The following is a 12,853-nucleotide window of genomic DNA, read 5'->3' on the forward strand; positions in this document are numbered from 1 at the left end:
TTTTTTTTTTTTACCAGACAAGCTTTTTTCACAGCTTTTTCCACTTAGGCAGAAACACCTGTGCTGTACCAGTCCTAGCTCATAAGAAACTGTGATGACAGATTAATTTGTGCCAGACTGTATTCCCCATGTTTGAGGATTCAATTTTACTGGTATGGAAAAGCATGAAGATGGATCTCTGGAGAGGCGTGCCTGCGCATTAGCTCACTCTGACAGCTTCTTGCTCTGAAGGAATATGGGAATAAATGCTACCTCAGATATTGCTCTAGTTACATTTGAATGATAAGACTTCTCAGTAACTTAAGAAAATTCATAGACAGAAAAATGGACATGAACATCAAAATTGTCTTCTGATATTTAACTTTCTTCTATCAAGAAAAACTAGCAGCTATCAGCTTTAGTGGGTGCATAAAGAGCTAATAATGTCATTAAAATGTCAAAATTAAAAGGTATTTATTTATTTGTCTGCTTCTAAAACAAGCATGTAGTTTGCCTTTCATTTCACTAACATTACAATGAAAATCAATACTTCTAGAATACAATTCTATTGTGATATTAAATGAGTACCATGTGTGTGGCTGAAAAAGACACCTCTTAAATATCTCCATCGGCTGCATTTCATAGTGCAAACTTTGGAAAAAAATTCCTAAATTTTAAAAATAAAAGTTTTAAAGAAATCCCAAATTGGCAGTAAACACTGTATATCCTAAATGAGACACTGCAATTTAGGGAGTTGAAGTGGATTAAACCAATCAGATAGAGCGAGATACAGGGAGAAAAGATTAGGTTTCAAACACTTTACAGTCTTCTGGTAGACTTGTAATTATCCCTGGCTATGGAAATTTTCACAAGAAAGTGGGATTAAGTCCTGAGAAATTAAAAAAAAAAACAAACCGAGAAACAAAACACTAGCTATAAAAATGTGGACTGTGCTCCAGATTTGTGAGTGGATCCTTATTTCTGCAATAATCTAAATGAAAATCTTGGATACAAAGAGACTAAGAGACTGTAATTTTGGAAAAGTCTGGATTAAAATTCCAAAGGTATGGCACATTTTGAAGTTCTAATACTCAGAGCCCTTCCACTTGTAACCTTCTGCCTTTACCATATTTTTATTGTTCTAAGCATATATATGTATATATATATATATATATATATATATATATAAATTTCTATCAGATTGCAGACGAACAGCCTTTGGGGAGGTCTTATAGAAGCCTTCCAGTACCTGAATGAGGCTTCAAGAAAGTGTGGAGAATGACTTTTTACAAGGCCATGGAGTGATAGGACAAGGGAAAATGGCTTTAAACTGGAGAAGCATAGATTTAAACTGGGTATTAGGAAGAAGTTTTTTACTGTGACGGTGGTGAGGCACTGGAACAGGCTGCCCAGAGAAACTGTGGATGCCCCATGCCTGGAAGTGCTTATTGCCAGGCTGGATGGGGGTCTGAGCAACCTGGTCTAGCGGGAAGTGTCCCTGCCCGTGACAGGGACTTGGAACTAGACAGTCTTTAAGGTCCCTTCCAATGCAAACTGTGCTGAAATTCTGTGATACTAAACAAGAGAGATCTAAGTTCCTGCTTCATTTGCAGCTATCATGCATCAGGAGCAGAGTTGCTCATTTCACAGCTGAGTAGCTGAAGGAAATGGAGTTGCTGCAGGCATTGTTTCAGTGCCTAGCTCAAGAGCTCAAATGCTGAGTGAAATTCACGGGATACCACAACAGAGCCTTAAAAAATGTGAGGGAAGAATTATAAGCCTGCAAATAAGATCCACAGAAGTCATCTCAAAGAGCAAGAACTGCCTAAATTGACTAGTAGGGAACAGTGAGAAGATTATGTCTTAAATCCATCTCCTGTCAGCATGTAGGCATCTAATTCTCATTTGCTGGGAGCACAGAGATAATTGAGCATCACCTAGAATTACACAAAACCAAGTTTTTTTGCAAATATTTGTAATTCTACAGATTGCCATGAAAAATGTAGCCATATACGTTCAGCTCAGTTTCTATATAAGCATTTAATTAGAATCATAAATAAAAGAGAGAAAATTATTTATTGATAACATGTGAAAGCTCTGCAATCAGTTATATATCTCTGCAGTAACAAAGCCATATTCTGTCACAAGATAAGAACAACCTCTTGGAGTACAAAAAAATATAACTCCAGTTCCATTTTGCTAGCCACAAAAATCCAATTTTTGTGAAGAGAAGCTTATATCTACCCAAATGCCCATAATCTGCCATTAACAAGGAGGTTTTGTTGGGAAATTTGCAGATAAAAACAATATGGAGTATGATTCACCATTGTCTCAGTCTGATTTTGGTAGATCTCTGCTACAACGAGGAGTCCCTATGCCATTTTTCAGGTATATTCTGAGCTAGCTTGAGGTAGTAAGTTTTCTCCAGAGGTACAGATTATGTTTAAAGACACTCCTCTTTTGCTGTATTAAAATGAGAAATGTGGCATACAGAAAGCAGATGTTTGTGAAATATTTTTGAGATCACTCACTTTGTTCAGCTAGCTCATAATATTAAACACTACCTAACTAAAATGTTGATCCTATAGTCTGTATTTTTCTTGAATGTCTCTATGTGATGTTTGATACAAGTTCTTCTTAGACAACTTTTGACCTAGTTAAGATAATCTCTGCTGTGCTTTTGTACATAAAGAATAATGTCAGAAAAGGACTTTCTAAAAACTGTTTCTAGAAAACAGTTTCCAGGACGGATTGAGGACAGTCAGGGAATTACCAATAGCTTTTTATTTACACAGCCGGCCAGTGGCTGACCATTACCCTCATGTTAGCTGTGCTGTATATGTTTTGCTGGCAATTTCCACAGTTACATTCAGAACCTGTATATTCAGGCATATTCAGAATTTAAGTGGAAATCATTCTTTCTGCAACCCATTAATCACAGTATCTTGCTTTCTGTTACCATCATCCTGTCTCTATTTAAAAAATTAATACTCTAAGTATAGGAGCCAGCAGTACATTAAAACTGCACAGTGAAATCAACAGAAGCATTACACTAGATAGCATTGTTGCATTTATTAAAAGGCCTGTTGCATTCAATAAAATATTAAAACAAAAATGTATGACTTGTTTTGATGATATTCTGTTGTAAAAATAGTTCTACACATATGTTTCTTAATCTGCAAGAGAATTAGGTATTTGCTGTGATATTAAGATTGGAGTCACTAAGTAGTTATTTGAAAAAATTATGTCATTTCCAAAACTGCAGCTATTAAAAACCTTACTACAAGCTTTTTGAACAAATAGAGTTTGTTTTATAACTGCTAATTCACACATCTGGCAGGTGCTGGTCATTGCAGAGGTTCTCACTGCAAATTCTCACATTACACCGGGCGACACAGACAGCTCAAAGCCATAACCCTGCATTCAGCACTGGATTTCTGCTTTTGTTTCCTTTTCTGAATCCCAAACAACCCATGTAGTCATTCCATTTTGAAATAAACCCCAAATATTATTAAGAAAAATGGAAATTATTTCAGCTATTGAAATTCTTAGTAACACTGAGGAAACCATTAAGTGGAACCCACAGAAACACACACAGGAAACAATATTATACCTGCATATTCCATTACATCATTCTTTGTTAATAAGACCCTGTCCAAATTAATGATTTTTTTAGTCTTAACTTTCAACAAATACTCATTTTGCAGCCTGTCATTGAACAAACAGTCAGAGAAACCCTATTCCTTGTGGTAGAAATCCCTGCAAAGACAAAGAGCTTTAAGAAAAACAAAATGCTTTTTTTTTCCTTCCTTGCTTCAGCTTTTATTTGTGTGCTACAGCAATAAAGCCTGACTCCAGAAACAGTGTTGCAACTACTAAAGGTCTCATACACATTTATGTATGTGTTTGCAAAATGGGTCAACTGCCAGGCAGCTTCACTCGTACGAATACGACCTATTAATTGTGCAGGTGGTGGTAGACCTGGAGTGACGATGAGGTTATTCATCCTGGTCTCTCAGAGATACTTACAATAGATGCTAGCTAAAAATATCTGTGCTACAGACCTCTTCTTTCTCCTATGTTCTGTTATTCCATTTTTTTAAAAAAAAGCTACTTTTAAGGTAACAGGAGGCTACGGACAATTTTTTGGTAATGCAAAATCACTCATGGATTAAGGAGCCCTGGAATTAAACCTATGAATCTCCTGAGGAATGAAAACCACATTCTGCTAATGCAGAAGTTTGTTAGGCAGATGTTCCCAATGACAGTAATCAAGTTAGAAAGCTTTTGAAAGAGCTATTGAGTTAGTAAATTACATCCTCAAAATAAAATATTTAGAACTGGGAAACTGAGGACTGGTGTTACTGATTTAAAAATAGATAAAATGGAGATAAATGCTGACAGTAAAAGAACAGACAGAAAATATTTCTTTTCTCTTTAAAAACCTCTGACAGTTTCCTCTCTCTTACGATTGGCTGATACATTTCCTATCAGTGGAACTACACTTTCCAATGTAGGTCAAAGCCTGCCAAAGAGGAAAGCGTGTCAAAAGAAAATGCAAAGGCACAATGTGATAGAAGCACCTTGTTGATTTGAGTAGCTATTCACTCTGAGAAAGGAGCAGAGGGCAAGAATTCTGTTGTATATAAATTCACATTACAGAGTTTAGCTGTAAGTAGTTGTGGTGGTTTTGGCTGGGGTATAATTTATTATGTCATCACAGTGTCAAGTATGCGGCTGTGTTTTTGATTTGTGCTGAGCACAGGGTTGATAATATAGAGATGTTTTTGTTATTGCTGAGCAGGGCTTACACAGAGCCAAGGCCTTTTCTGTTTGTCGTACTGCCATGATGGCAAGGAATTTGAGGCTGCATGGGAGGCTGGGAGGAGACACAGCCAGGACAGGTGACCCCAACTGACCAAAGGGGATTTCATATCATATCCCACATATATACACCACACCACATCATGCTCAGTATATGTACTGGGCGGAAGAAGGAGGAAGGAAAGGTTTGGAGGGATTTGTCATTTGTCTTCCCAAGTAACCATCACATGTAATGGGCCCCTGGTCTCTTGGAGATGGCTGAACGCCTGCCTGCACATGGGAAGCACTGAATGAATTTCTTGTTTTGAGTTGCTTGTTTGTATTCCTTTTGCTTTCCCAATTAAACGGGCTTTACCTCAACCCACTTGGCTTTATCTCAACCCATAAGTTTTCTAGCTTTTATCCTTACAGTTCTTTCCCCAGTCCTGATGATGTGGGAGTGAGTGAGCAGCTGCGTGGGGCTAGGTTGCTGGCTGGGATGAAACCATGACAGTAATCTATTTTTATTGTAAAAGGTTAAAGGCTAATTGTTCATCTGATGATGTATGTGCCAAATCTATAGCATACTTCATGTTTCATATTTCATGCTACACACTACACAATTACAGACCTCATGTCAAAACCTTGTGTGCACCAACAGGCTCTTCAAGCTGTTTTCACAGGGGTCTGGCACCCAGCTGCAGGGGAAGAGAGGCAAGCTGCCTCCTAAGGCCCTTCCTGCCTTTGATAGGGAGGTGCTTCTCTCCTCAGACATTTGAGTGATCTTTGATGGATGTTATGGGTATCACTGAGCCCTGACGGTACCGTGCTGATTCTAAGCATGAAACTAGGCAAGGAAGGCTAGAGACCAGCATGGCTTAGTAGGGACCTGCTGGTCAAAACAAAAGGAAAGAGGCAAATGCATAAGCAGTAGAAATGACAACAGGTAACCTGGGAAAAGTATAGGCATGATGTCTGGTTGTAGAGGATTGAGTGAGGAAGTTGAGGAAGACCAAGGCAAAGCTAGAACTGAACCTAGCAAGGAATGCGAAGAATAACAGGAGGGTCTTCTACAGGTATGCTAACCAGAAAAGGAAGGTCAAAGAACCTTCCCATGTCCTTATAAATAATGCTGGAAGACTGTTAACAATGGGTGAGGGGAAGGATGATGTACTCAACAATTTTTTGCCTCAGTTTTCAATGGCAACCTCTGTTTTCACATCTCTCGAGTGGATGAACAGCAGGATGGGGACTGTGGGAGCAAAGTTCCTCCCATGGTAAGCGAAGATCCGGTTCATGACCCCCTGAGGAATCTGAATGTATGTAAGTCTGTGGGACCAAATGAGGTGCATCCCAGAATCCTGAGGGAATTGGCTGATGTAGTTGCCAAACCACTCTCCATGGTATTTAAAAAATCATGGTGGTCAGGGGAAATCCCAGGTGACTGGAAAAAGAAACATTGTATCCATCTTTTAAAAGGGTAGAAAGGAGAACCCTGGCAACCTCACCTCTGTGCCTGGGAAGACCATGGAACAGATTCTTCTAGAAGCTGTGCTAAGGCACATGGAGAACAGGGAGGTGATTCAAGACAGCCAGCATGGCTTCACCAAGGGCAAGTCCTGCCTGATCAACCCAGTGGCCTTGAATGATGGAGTGACCACGTTAGTGGACAAGGGAAGGGTTAAGATGTCATTTATCTGAACTTTTGTAACGTCTTTGACATGGTTTCCCACAACTTCCCTATCTCTAAATTACAGAGAGATGGATTTGACTGGTGGACTGTTCAGTGGATAAGGAATTGGTTGGATGACCACATCCAGAAGGTGGTGGTCAACAGCTCAGGGTCCTGACAGACATCAGTAACAAGTCCCTCAGGGGTCCATACAGGGATCAGTATTATTTAATTATAATCTTCATTATATTCAGTATCTTCATTGATGACACAGACATCAGGATTGAGTGCACCCTCAGCAAATTTGCAGATGACGCCAACCTGAGTGGTGCAGCTAAGACACCTGAAGGATGGAATGGCATCCAGAGAGATCTCGACAAGACAGAATTCCCACTATCCATGGGAATCTCATGATTTTTAACAAGACCAAGTGCAAGGTGTTGCACCTGGCCTATGGCAACCTCTGGTATCAGCACAGGCTGGGGATGAACAGATGGAGAGAAGCCCTGGGGAGAAGGCCTTGGGGGTGCTGGTGGGTGAGAAGCTGGACATGACCCAGCCATGGGCATTCACAGCCCAGAGAGCCAAATGTGTCCTGGGCTGCATCCAAAGCAGCGTGGGCAGCAGGGAGGGAGGGGATTCTGCCCCTCTGCTCTGCTCTGCCCTGGTGAGACCCCACCTGGAACACTGCATCCAGCTCTGGGGTCCCAGCACAGGAAGGACAGGGACCTGTAGGAGTGGGTACAGAGGAGGGACACCAATCTGTTTAGAGGGATGGAGCATTTCTCTTATGAGGAATGGCTGAGGAAATGGTGATTGTTCAACCTGGAAAAGAGAAGGCTTCTGGGTGACCTAACTGTGACTTTCCAGGACATAAAGGGGGCCTACAAGAAGTCTGGAGAGGAAACTTTTACAAGGATGTGACAGAACAACAGGGAATGGCTTTAAACGGAAAGAGAGTAGGTTTAGATTAGCTATTAGGAAGAAATTCTTTGCTATGCGGGTGGTGAAGCACTGGAACAGGTTGCCCAGGAAATTGTGGGTGCCCCACCCTGGAAGTGTTCAAGGCCAGGCTGGATGGGCATTTGAGCAACCTGGTCTAATGAAAGGTGTCCCTGTCCAAAGCAGGGAGCATGGGGCTAGATGACCTTTAAGGTCCATTCCAATGCAGGCCATTCTATGCTTCTGTGATTCTATGATTGTAACCCTGACCTGCTGTCCTGACTTCGGCTTGACCCGGGATCTTCCTCATTGCTAGAGACTGGGCTGTTCTTAAACTGCTCTGCTTTTCTGGTCTGACTGCTGCTGGACTGTGTCCTTGATGGTTAAAGCATTGCCTCAAACTGGCTTGCTCCCATCCCCGGTGCCTGAGCAGTATTTTCCTGGTGGAACAGCCTACAAGTACAGAGCAAACCCTTCACAGAGAGTCAGCTATTTCTAGAATCCCAAACCAGACAGTTCAGAAGGTTTTGCAGCCCATAAAAACAGGTGTATTATGAAAAATGCCATTAGTAACTATTCCTGGAGGTTTCTTTTAATTTAAATAATGCTGTTGGCTGAATTTAATGTCTTCAAGGAGTTGACTAAGAACTAAGCTAAACCGGAGAGGAAAAGGATAGTTATTGCAAACTTGCTTCTGCCTTCAGACTGTGACAACTCATTCGACTCATCTTTGATAGCTGAAGAAGAGCTTAAATGTTCTGATTATTAAAATGTATCAAATTATTTCCTTTCTCTAATCAGTGAACTACTGCTTTAGTTATTACAAAAAGGTCATACAGTTTACAATTAGAAGCAAAGTAGGTATTAAATTAATAAAATAGTGATAGTTTGAGAAAACGAACAGCATTTGTGATTCCATGTACAACACTTACAAAGACAGTATAATTCAATAAATTGAACTACTCCCATTTGTGGAAGAAGTGTCCCGTTCTACCAAATGCCCTTGACACAACTTATAACTTCCAGAGTGGGAAAGGCTACATATATATAGAACTACATCAGGTTTGTACTATTAGATATTAGTTATATGAACACATAGGTATACACTTATTACAGCTATTGTCCAAAAAAGCAAAAGCCATGACAGCTGGGGACAGAAACCGGATGCCAAAGCATGAAGACAACAGCAGAGGTGGCAGCAAAACTGGAAAGGAAGAGGATCTGGCAGCCACTCATTCATGAACAAATACCTAATTTGCAGGAGAAAATCTTCAAAGTTTGACAAACTAGTTCCTTGGGGAACCTAGACTAGTCTCATAGCTTCCTAGATGTTTGTCCAGTCAACTAGAAGAACTGGAAAGGTCTATAACTGCTAAGATGTGACTAGATGAAAAGATGCTGCCTGGTGGGTAGTACACAAATTCTTCCAAGTATGAATGCAAAAGGTTTGTTGAGATTGTGGAAACTCTACAAATGCCCCAAATGGAGCATTTCCAGGTTATAAACAAAATAATAATTAAAAAACCCACAACAACAACAACAAAACAAAGTGGCACCTGAATATGTAACAGGATTACAGGACTAAAAGAGTTATGCTGAAGTGGAGAGAAACAACACAACCCAAAGGAGGACTTGCATAGAAAATTCTTTCCAGAGTGGTTTGTGACTAAAGCTTATTTGATCTAAAAATGTGCAAGTCATCAAAGTCATAAAATTAAACTGTGGATCAAGCAACAGGCACAGTAAAGACAACACTCAAAACTATGGAAACTGGTGTCCCATGTGACCAAACATTATTAGTTGCAAGGAAAATTTAAGGAGAAACAAAATAACCCCCAAAACCTAATGTATATAAAGATGATGGAAGAGTGACTGCAAGAGATGCAGATCAATTAAATCATAAAAGAAATGCTGTAAGTTTTCATGCTTATCAACCTCCAGACAACAAAATGGATTCTAAGATCTCTGCCACTGTCATTAGCTAGGCTGACACCAGGAGATGAAAAAGGCCCTCTCCTATTTGGTCTCTGTTTGACTGGTAAAGCATGTTTGTACACTTACATCAATGATGCTGAAAATCTTTTGGTAATAAACATATCTCAAAAGGAAACTTAACTGAATTTTTTGGCCAACATCTGGTGCAATTCCAAGTTATTCTGTGCCCTGAAAATATATAATTGCAATACTTAATCTTGAAGAAATAATTACCAAATTTTGATAATTTTGTCTGCTGTGTTTTGTGATTCAGACAAAGGCAAAACATACTAAGACGGTGCTTAAACAGAATTACCACACCACATTTAATGCTAGTAATGAAGACATATGTAATTATTTATATTGGTAGAAATGTGGGGCTACCATATCTGAAAATAGGTCTAAGACACTTTATTGTCACATATCACTGTGAAAACAGTTGTATGACTATCAGTGAGTAAGCTCTTTATATATTTTTCTACATTTTACCTTTATATATTTTATCAGTAGAAAACTGGGCTGGTTTATCCAAGAAAACTTGAACATCGCTGCCTCATAATAGTGTAAATGTACCCAACTTAAATCCTTTAAATTCCTACAGAAAAAACCAGCTGAGTTTGGTAATTAAGCTTCTATTGTAGCATCATCATTTTAATAAAATTTGTTTTAGCAAAAGAAAGAAAAAAACAGTTTAAATTCAGCAGAGTGCTTTGACAGTGGTATTTTTTTCCATGAGAACTTGAATTTTCACATTTTTAGTACTAGTAACATAAAAGTAGGGTCTTGTCTATATTTTAGGTCTGCCTCATGGCATTATATTACAGTTGGACTCAATGATCATACTGGTCTATTCAAACCTAAACAATTCTATGACTATGATTCCATGGCTACCGTTGTCACATTCTACTTACTATCCTGTTCCAAGTGCTGTTACATATAGGAAAGGAATATAGGATATCAAAATACAGCCTAAATGACATGATGTGGTTAACACTGAATTTCTAGCAGAAGCAATATTTTTCTTTATTGTGTACAAGGATTGATGACACATTACTTGCAATGTGAAATGCCAAAGAGATGTGTTACAAATGCTGCTACACACCTGTGTTACTCAAACTGAGAAAAAAGTACCATGTTTGCTTTAAGTTAATGTAATGGGGATCATTGGATATTTTTCCTCTGTGGTGCATCATACTCTCCTGCATTATAGTCTTTTCTTTCTGTGAAGCAAAAAATGCTATGCTGGATTTTGCAGGTGAGCTAAGCCTCATATTTGTAATGGTGTGATACCTCTGCAGCTGCCACAGAAGCTGTATGATTAAGAGACACATGAAAGGTTATTGAATCCAACTTACATACAGCTGGTGGTGCTTGGAAAGCATCCTTTCCCAAGTTTGTATCTCAGGGTGATCCCTTGATAACTGAAGATGACCAAAGCTGGCAAGGAAAAACACATAGTCTGAAATCTGCTTGCTCCAGAAGTGATTTCCTCTATGGGCCAATACTCTCCAAGCACAGGCAGCTACTCAAAAAGAAAGAAAGAAAGACGAAAATTTAAACCACCTGTGAAAAGACGGACTGTGAAGCTGTGGTGTAAGAGAGAGAATTTGAAACGTGGAAAGATCCAAGGCAGTACAATATGATACAAGCAGAGATAAGACACAGACCAAGGCCAAGATTACCTGTCACTTGGTAAGGATAGACGGGTTGTGTGGTAAAGAAAGCAGCTATGGCTGTTGCCTTTTTGTGTGTGCACGGACCTGGCAGCTGTGCTCCTCTGCCTGAGAGACCTCGCGCAGGGAGGGAGGATCTGCCCCTGCTCTGTGTCTCTGGGTCCTCGACCTGAGGGGCAACAGCAGGAGCAATGGTCAGCTGCAGTAGAAAAGCCTCTTGTTATCCAGGTTTCGGATGAATGTGGGTACTGCCTTGCCAATTCATTGTCATTGCATAAATTTAATCCTGTTAGCAAAACTTTTTCTGTTATTTAAGTAAGCTTGAATCTGGCGAACATACTAAAATACATTACGTGTTCTGCATAATAATGGAGCGATTTTTATTCAGTTGTATTCATTATAGACAGCAGTTGTAGAAAGGTAAGAACTTGCTATGGCCTATTTTGTTAATACAGATATATCTATCTTGCTATAATGGAAAAAGGAAATCCATTTAAAAGGCACCATTAATCTACAAAACCACTACCCATGCTATGTTTTAAAAGTATATTAAATTTTAGAACTGCACTCAATTAAAATAAAGTACAAATTAAGAAATAGAAACCAATTTAAGTCACAGAAAATAAATAGAATTCACTGGGGTATTCAATTTGTCACCTTTTCTTTTGGAAAACTGGAACTGATTCAAGTCAGCTAATGACTAGGCCATAAAATTGTTCACCCTGTATTCCTCTACTGTAGCAGCATTAATGACTGTTTGTATCAATAAATTAAATCAGCAGAACAGTAAGCATGGACAAATAATTAAAATAAGCCCTGAACCCTGGCTACTGGACATTTTTTATAGCTGACAGGTGGAATAAAGTTATATATAATTCACCTAATACTCCTAAGTATTCACCTCATTTTAGAGGTGAAAATTTCTTTTTCTCCCCAGCTAAATATTGTCCTATGCAGGATGGGATCAAGTGTTTAAACCAAACGCAGTTGGACAGGCTCTCCACTCTTTAAGAAGTATTTCTTAACCACAGAGATGTGTTCAGTTAGACTGAATACATGAGTTTTACACTATCTTCTTTGGAAAGGAGGTGGAAATTCTGCATGAAACCACTGATTTCACTGGCAATAAGAGAAGACAGAAACAATAAATATTTTAGACTTGTGATTGAATCCTTTTAAAACCTTAATATGTGTAATTTCTGCCTAGACATAGTATAACTTCAGTGTTTTTCCTGTAATGTGCAGGTGCCATTACACGTTTGTTTCATAGGTAGTGTATAAAATAATCACTTCATGTTGCTTCAGTGTCTAGTGAGTACACAAGTGAGTAAATAAATAACTGCAAAAGACTACTTATGCTTGCAATTTTTACATCAAATCATATCAACAGAGTATTTTCTAGTGAAAAAATCCAACAAACCAATAAACTAGTGAAAACATAATACTGCCATTTAACAAAACAGCTCCAAATTTCTGTTTTCAGTAAAGCCTGAGAACAACTTTAGAAGAATCATAGAATGGCCTGGGGTTGGAAGGGACCTTAAAGATCACCTAGCTCCAAACCCCCGGCTTTGAACAGGGACACTTTTCACTAGACCAGGCTGCTCAAGAATTCCATCTAGCCTGGCCTTGAACACTTCCAGGGATGGGGCATCCACCGTTTCTCTGGGCAGCCCGTTCCTCACAGTGGAGAATTTTCTCCTCATACCTAATCTAAACCTACTCTCATCCAGTTTGAAGACATTACCCTTTGCACTGTCACTACATGCCCTGTTAAAAGTCCCTCTCCATCTTTCTTGTAGGCCTCGTA

Source organism: Corvus cornix, chromosome Z (assembly GCF_000738735.6).
Source record: "Corvus cornix cornix isolate S_Up_H32 chromosome Z, ASM73873v5, whole genome shotgun sequence".
Classification (NCBI taxonomy): Eukaryota; Metazoa; Chordata; class Aves; order Passeriformes; family Corvidae; genus Corvus; species Corvus cornix.